At 48.8% G+C, this 7489-nt stretch overlaps 1 pseudogene; it reads left to right on the forward strand.

Annotated features, from left to right (window-relative positions):
- The first annotated feature begins 3474 nt into the window (after positions 1 to 3474).
- LOC112629144 lies at positions 3475 to 6636 on the forward strand (annotated as a pseudogene).
- Positions 6637 to 7489: the final 853 nt, after the last annotated feature.

Genomic DNA, 7489 nt, shown 5'->3' on the forward strand with positions numbered 1-7489 from the left:
TCTCATGAGTGAGAGAGGGAGTATCAGGAGAGTCAGTGGTCAGAGTCAGAGATTCGAAGATGCTACACTGCTGGCTTAGAACATGGAGGAAGGAGCCCATGAGCCACAGAATACAGCTCTAGAAGCTGGAAATAGCAAAAGAACACTTTCTCCACACAGAGACTCTAGGAGGAACACAGCCCTGCCAGCACCTTGATTTTTAAACAAGTGAAAGTCATTTCGGACTTCTGACTTCCAGAAATGATAATATGAGAGTAAATTTGTGTTGTCTTAAGCCACTGAATTTGTGATAATTTGTTGTAACAGCAATGGGAAACTCATAGAATAGTAGTTTGGGAAAATTAGTGATAAAGGATAATTGGGAAGGAGAGGATAAGTGCAGTTAGATCAGTTTGAGTTCTCTGTATGTTTTACTGTCAGTGTTTTGTAACATTTTAGTTTTTCCTAAAACCAAAGGATTGATTGACCTTCAAAAGGCACTCCTTTTTGATGTCAGTCTGTAACCTTTTATCAAATCAGTATTTTCCCCAAATAGGGTTGACAAGAAGACATTCTAAATTATCTCCTAATAAGTTGTTTTGACTTTGGATATTGAAATTGCAGGACCATCTCCCACCCATCTCTGTTTTCTCACTTTTTTTGTATGTTTTATAATAAGTCTTACATTGAAGTGTATGTGTCTGTCTGTCCCTCCTTCCCCCACCCCCCTGTCCTTCCCCACTGTGTGTGTGTGTATCTGTGTGTATGTGTGTGTATGTGTAATTACAAAGAAGTTGTAAAGGCCTTTTAAAGTAGTTATGATGCGGTTTCCCCTCCTTTTTAAAAAATAAAATATGTTAAGCATAAGTAGTGACATCTTAGAGGGCAGATAGATGGAGACTGACTTTCTACTTTATATTTGAATCGTTTAAATGTTTACAGTGAGCATATTATTTGTATGATACATAGTAATTTCTGATGAAAACATTTTGAAGGTTGAAAAGAATGTCCTGTCTTTTGAAAATAAACCCATCTTGGTGCTAATTAACTCTGGAGGCCAGCCAAGGCTTTATAATAAAATATTGCATTCAAAACACCTATGAAAGTGGCTAGTTGAAGAATATAATTTGCTTTGAAACATATCTTGAAATGGGAGTATATTTCTAATAATGAAAGGTGTTGTTTTAGTAATAAATGAAAATAAAATATCCCATTATTATCCCTTCATAGAAAACAAATACAACCCTAAATGACATTTTAATTAACCAGTGATTTTCCTCTAAAGCTGAGATTTTTTTTAAGACCTAGGTAGGATTGGCAAATAGTGTACAGAAATCTGGACATCATTTGAAGATAATTGTTTGGGTGAGATGGGGGCATAGAGTACTGTTTTATTGTGCTCATTTTTATTAATGAAACTGTGAATTTAGACCAAGCAGTGTTTTGGAACAGGATTTTTAGTGGGTTGTGTATACTATTTTTGTAAAAGGGTTTGATGCAGAATCTTTCTTAAAATGAAATCTTTTTTCAGCATGTCTGTTATTTACTTTTAGAATTCACAGCAAGGGTTCTTGTTTGAAGAACTACAAACTTTTATTAACTCCAAATTTGACTCAGCTCTTTTATATTTTCCTTTTCTTTCTCACTGATAAGGGAAGGTACTTTATAAAGTAGATTTTTCATTAAAAAAGAAAAAAGGACTAGATTTACCTGGTCAGAAGTTCTTTTGGGTTTAAAGAAGAAAACTGCAGCCCAAGTTGCAGCAAATGGTCTGACAGTTATAGTATGTTACATCTGTTTTGTTTGTTTGTTTTTGTTTTTGTTTTGTCCAGGCTGAAGTGCAGTGGCACAATCACAGCTTAGTGCAGCCTTGACCTCCCAGACTCAAGTGATCCTTTTACTTCAGCCTCCGAAGTAGCATTCACCATCATGAGTAGCGAATTTTTTTTTTTTTTTCTTTAAGAGACATTGTCTCCCTATGTTTCCCAGGCTGGTCTCAAACTCCCGGGCTAAGTGATCTTTCAGCCTCCACTTCACAAAGTGTTGGGATTACAGGTGTGAGCCACCATGCCTGGCCTCAACAAAAGTTGACTATGTACTGTAGCCAGCCTCAACAATGATAAACTTTTGGCAAATCTTATTTCATTTATACTTCACTTGGGATTATTTTGAAGCAGATTCTGTACAGATCACTTCATCTGTAAATATTTCTGTTTGTTTATCTTGAAGGTAAAGACTCTTTTAACCATGCATGAGTGTTTGATCAAATCAAGATGTTTTGTTCATGTTGATACCATTGGCTCAGAAGGGAAAGATCAAGGGAAAAATGGGGTTGGATTTCAAATGCCAGGACCTGTCTAGTGGGTTTGTGATTTGTAATTCTCTAAAGTTGTAGCTGTTAAAAAAAAGAAAGGAGTGAGTTTGGCCTATTCATTAATTTTTCCTCTTCAGACAGTTCAGATGTTTATTGAGTTCTTCTACAAGCCAGGCCCTGCCTTCTTCATGCTTACCAAGAAGCATTTTTATGCAGTTTCTCTAATGTTTGAGTGAACGGTACCTCACTAAGTTGTTTTTCACACATTTGCGTGCTAGTTCCTGAAGAGTCCTGTACAGGTGCTCTGCCCGTTTTTCCTTTCAGGCTTCTGTATTAGCTGCTGTTCCCCTATAGAATGTGCCCCTGACCTCCACCCCTTAACCCTACCCAGTTTGTCTTTACATGTCTGACCATCCATGAAGGCTCTTCTGGGTCATATTCAGTTCATGTTGATATTTCCCCTTCCTCCCCTCTTTAGTCCTTACTGTTTTTGCTTTGGTCATGTTTTCTGTATTCTGTAAGCCTGTTTAATTTTTTTATGGTGGCAGGGGAGAATCTTTTATAATTATGCTTTGTGCTTTTTATCTTCCACTCAATAAATGCTTGGTAAATATTTGTTTTATTGAGTATATGACCCTATTCTAGTTATATTGTGCTTGAACAAAAATCTTAACTGCCTTGTAAGTTAACTGCTAAGAATTTGTCAAAAGTGCAGAGATAACATCAAGAACGTGTCATAGATAGTACCAAAAGGTCTCTAAGGGCTTGATGGAAGTCTGTAAATTGACTTCCTATGAAAGAGAGTGTAAGAAGGGAAAAAAAGCAAAACAGACTAGATGTTTTACTCTCTTTGCCAAGGGATTTGTGCTGGTTTTTTTTCCTGTTTTATAAATTTGTCCTAATCTTAGTTAATGAAGGGAAAAGAGCACTATTTTTCAACCTCAAGGAATCCTTTTTATACTTCTTTCCTGTGAAGCCATGTTATGAAAGATTGTTATACAAACTTAAGTATAGTTTTTCTATCTTCAATAACAGACCTGATTGCCATCTAGTTACGGGTTCCAATCACACCAAAATGCAAAGCAGCTTGTTCTAATGTCTGCCGGCAGACATGGTTTTCTCAGCGAAGAGCCCGCTGAGTGCTGGCTACCTGGTGATGGTTTCGCGTGGTGTCCTGGCAGATGAGCCACCCAGCCTGCACCCCATGCAGAGCTTCTCCCAAGAGGCGGTGGACACAGGCAGGATCCTGTACCTGGACTCCCGCCCTGACGCCTGGAGCAATGCCTTCTTGCTGGATGTGGCCTTGGCCTGGGTGCTTCCCTCGAGGACGTCGTGTGGAGCTGGAGGTGCTGCCTGTTGTCATCCGCACTGGGGGCACAAAACTTCAGCATCCCCGAGGGTAGCAGCCGTACCCTGGTCCCTCCACTGCCCCACGTCGCCAGGCCCTACTTCCTCACTCTGCCGGGCCTTGGCCTGCAGGTGCTGGAGCCACCCTGGCATAGGGCCTTGCAGAAAGAGAACGGGCCTCAAGCCAGGACCCTCAGCACCTTCTGCTGGAGAGAGGTACGGCTTTGAGAGAGGCCCAGGGGCTGCAGCTCAGCTCTGGGGGCAAAGTTGAGGGAGCCCCGGGGACTCCCAGTGGGGGGGTTATACACAGAGAGGAGATGGGGAATCACATTTCAGAAGCACCTATGCTTTAAATACTGCATCTCGGACTGGGCATGGTGGCTCATGCCTGTAATCCCAGCACTTTGGGAGGCCGAGGCGGGTGGATCACGAGGTTGGGAGATCAAGACCATCCTGGCTAACACGGTGAAACCCTCTCTCTACTAAAAATACAAAAAAATTAGCTGGGAGTGGTGGCAGGTACCTGTAGTTCCAGCTACTCAGGAGGGTGAGGCAGGAGAATTGCTTGAACGTGGGAGGCAGAGGTTGCAGTGAGCCGAGATCACACCACTGCACTCCAGCCTAGGCAACACAGTGAGACTCTGTCTCAAAAATAAAATAAAACAAAATAAAATAAATACTATATCTCCTTTATTCCTCACAACTCCTCTGGGAGCCAGAACTTATGACCCCCGTTTTCCACCAATGGAAGCTGAAGCCCTAAAAGAGTCAGTCTCCTCCTGCACCCAAAGGCAGGGCATGAAGGGTGCTGCTGGGGCTTGCTAGCCCTAGGCCTGCCCCTAGGAGGAAGAGCAGCTGATCCAGTACGTGCATGATAGGAGCGAGAGACCGGCAAATAGTTTTGTCCTGATGGCTAGTGCCTCTGAGATGGACCGCGAGTGCCATCCTGTGGCCTTCACTGTCACCATCCTGCCTGTCAATGACCAACCCTCTGACCTCACCACAAACTCAGGCCTGCAGGTGAGCGTATTGCTGGGATCATCCCCCATGTCTGCTTTGAGAAAGAGGCCAGCACCCCCTACTTCCCGGCACAGATCTCCCCCTCTCTGAGCCTCAGTTTTCTCCTCTGCAAAATGGGGCCACTACCGTGTGCCTCACGCAGTTGTTGGAGGGAGAGATGTGAGATTGTGCTGAAATAGAACACCGGTGGGAGGTTTTCTTCTTGGACGTTTGCAATACGGTAGGCAGACTTCTGAGCAGCCATGGGTGGCTCTGCTGTTCCTTCTCCTGTGGCTTAAGACCAGAACACCTGATAGAATCACTTACAAGCTCTTAAGGGCAGGCATCAGGGCGGGACTGTTAAGCTTCCCACCTTCACCCCAGCAAGTGAAAGCCACAGCTTGACTCCCCAAACTCCTGCCCTTGTGCCATAGCGGAGCAGGGCCCCCATTTGACAGAGGTGGAAGTTGAGGCCCAGAGATGGGATGGAACTTCTCCATGGTTGCAGAAGTAGTTCTTGTGGAACAGAAAGGGCATGGCTTTACTAAGCCCACATGGCAGGGCCTTGAATGCCAACTTCTGGAGGGCATCTTCCCCAGTCAGCAAGAGCCATTGAAGGTTCCACAAGAGGGCTGACTTGGGCTGTCTCTGACATGGGGCACTGGGGGGACTTGGTGGTCTAGGATGTGCCTGTAGGGGGTGGCCTTGTGGTGTGGAGGCCACAGAAGAGTGGGACACAGCGCCCTGGAACCACAGGGCGGGACGACTGTGTGGCAGCGTGGCCACCAGGTGGCATCCACCCGTGTTTGCTCTGGGAGCCCAGAGATGGGGCCCTGCTTCCCACACTATGGCCCCTCCTGCCAAGGTTTGGCCTGAGGGCTCCCTGGGGCTGGGGGAGGAAGCCCAGGAATGGCAGAGGGCTGTTTTCCGGGCATGTGAGTCCCCCTGTAGCACTGCCCACAAGTAATTGACCCAGCAAGACTGGTACCAGGACCTCAGGAACAGGCGCCTGCTCTGCTTGCAAGTGGGAGGCCTGGAAAGGAGTCCCCTTTGCCCAACACTAGGAGGGCCCATAACTGCTCTGGAAGCCCATCCCAGCACTGCTTCTGTGCTATGGGACAGCGCCAACCATCAGCCCCCAACTCTCTGCACCTCCCACCCCTCACTCAGCTGGAAGGAGGGCCCATTTCTAAAATCACCATTCCCACCTGTGCCCAGCCCCTGCCAGACATACATGGAGGGTCTGAAAGGAGACCCCTGCCCCACCAGTGAGACTGATTAAGGAGCACCGTTGGTCAGCGTTCGGGGTTTCTCGGGGTGAGAACTTGGTGAGGGTAAGAACTGGGGCCTTCCTGGATAGGGGAGACACAATGATCTTGAGGGACACTCAGGACTAGGGCAGATGGACAGCAGGGAGGCTGGGCCTGGAGGGTGGCCTTCCCTGGGGTGATAGGGAAGGTGAATGTGGGGAGGGCCCTTTGTGTAGGGGAGTCAGAGCAGCACCAGCCTTGATGCCACCTGAGGACCTGAGCTGCAGCGGTGTTGGAGCTCTGGTGGCAGCCCAGGGCTGGGGAGAGGGGTGGGTGAGTGTGGCAGGGCAGAACCTTCACAGGCCTGTGTCCCCAGATGTGGGAGGGTGCCACTGTGCCCATCCCTACAGAGGCTCTGAGGAGCACAGACAGTTACTCTGGGCCCAAGGACATGGTCTACACCATTGAGCAGCCCAGCAACAGGCAGGTAGTCCTGTGGGCAGTGCCGGGCACAGAGCTGCACAGCTTCACGCTGGCCCAGCTGGACGGCAGGCTCATGCTGTTCTCACATAGAGGTGGGTGCCGAAGGCTGGGCCCCAGGCTCCTGCTGCCCACAGGGGTGCCCTGAGGTGAGGAGCCAGCTCAGGCCAGCTGGACCCAATGCCCCTGTCCCCAGGAGTCCTGGACGGAGGCATCCACTTTGGCCTCTCTGATGGCAAGCACACTTCCTCCAGACACTTCTTCTGAGTGACAGCCCAGAAGCAAGTGCTCCTCTTGCTGGAGGGCAGCCGGACACTGACTGTCTGCCCTGGTGGGTGTGCTGATTGTGGGCATTCTTGGGTGCCGGGAGCCAGGGCAGAGCTGAGGGTGGCATGCCAGGGTCATGCTGTCTCTCTGCAGCCACAGGCCCGGGCCTGGATCTCAAAGGCTGACCCCTTTCTGGAAAGGTCTGTCCAGCCACTTAGCAGCCAGAGCCTCAGAGGCAGCTCCAGTCAGGCACCAATCCCCAGCTCCTGCTCTATGGTGTGGTACTGGGCCCCCAACTGGGTGGGTTCTTCCATGCCCAGCATGGCAGCACAGGGGAGGACCTGGTGAACTACGCTCAGGCAGAAGTAGGGGCCCCACTCTGCAGCCACCACTCAGATGCCCCCAGTCTCAGGTGGCCACTGTGCTGTGGATATCATGTGGACATGGGCACCAGCTCCAGCATCGCTGGCAGCAGACACTCCCTGGCCTGCCATGGTCCAGGCCCTGGTGTCCTGCCCTCCAGGAACCACCAGGCTGGCAGGGCAAGTTCATGTTTCCAGAAGGAGGGAGAAGGATGCAGGAAGTCGGGGATACAGGGCCCTAGAGCAGGGCTGGGGTCTTGAGGTGTGGCTTCCACAAAGAAGCTACAGCTGGACCCGAGGGTCTGGTGAGGGGGCACCATGTGGGGGCACTAGTGGCACCCCAGTAGCTGGTGAGGGGCAGTGCTTGGTGGAGGATCCAGCTGCTGGGCCTGTGGGCAGAGGTGTGAGCCTGGGGCTCAGATTAGGTGCCAGCCAGAGGCAGAGTCAATCCTAGGAGCAGATGAGCTGATGAAAGGCAGCTGAGTTGGCCA

The sequence above is a fragment of the Theropithecus gelada genome, chromosome 7b (genome assembly GCF_003255815.1).
Source record: "Theropithecus gelada isolate Dixy chromosome 7b, Tgel_1.0, whole genome shotgun sequence".
NCBI classification, from domain to species: domain Eukaryota; kingdom Metazoa; phylum Chordata; class Mammalia; order Primates; family Cercopithecidae; genus Theropithecus; species Theropithecus gelada.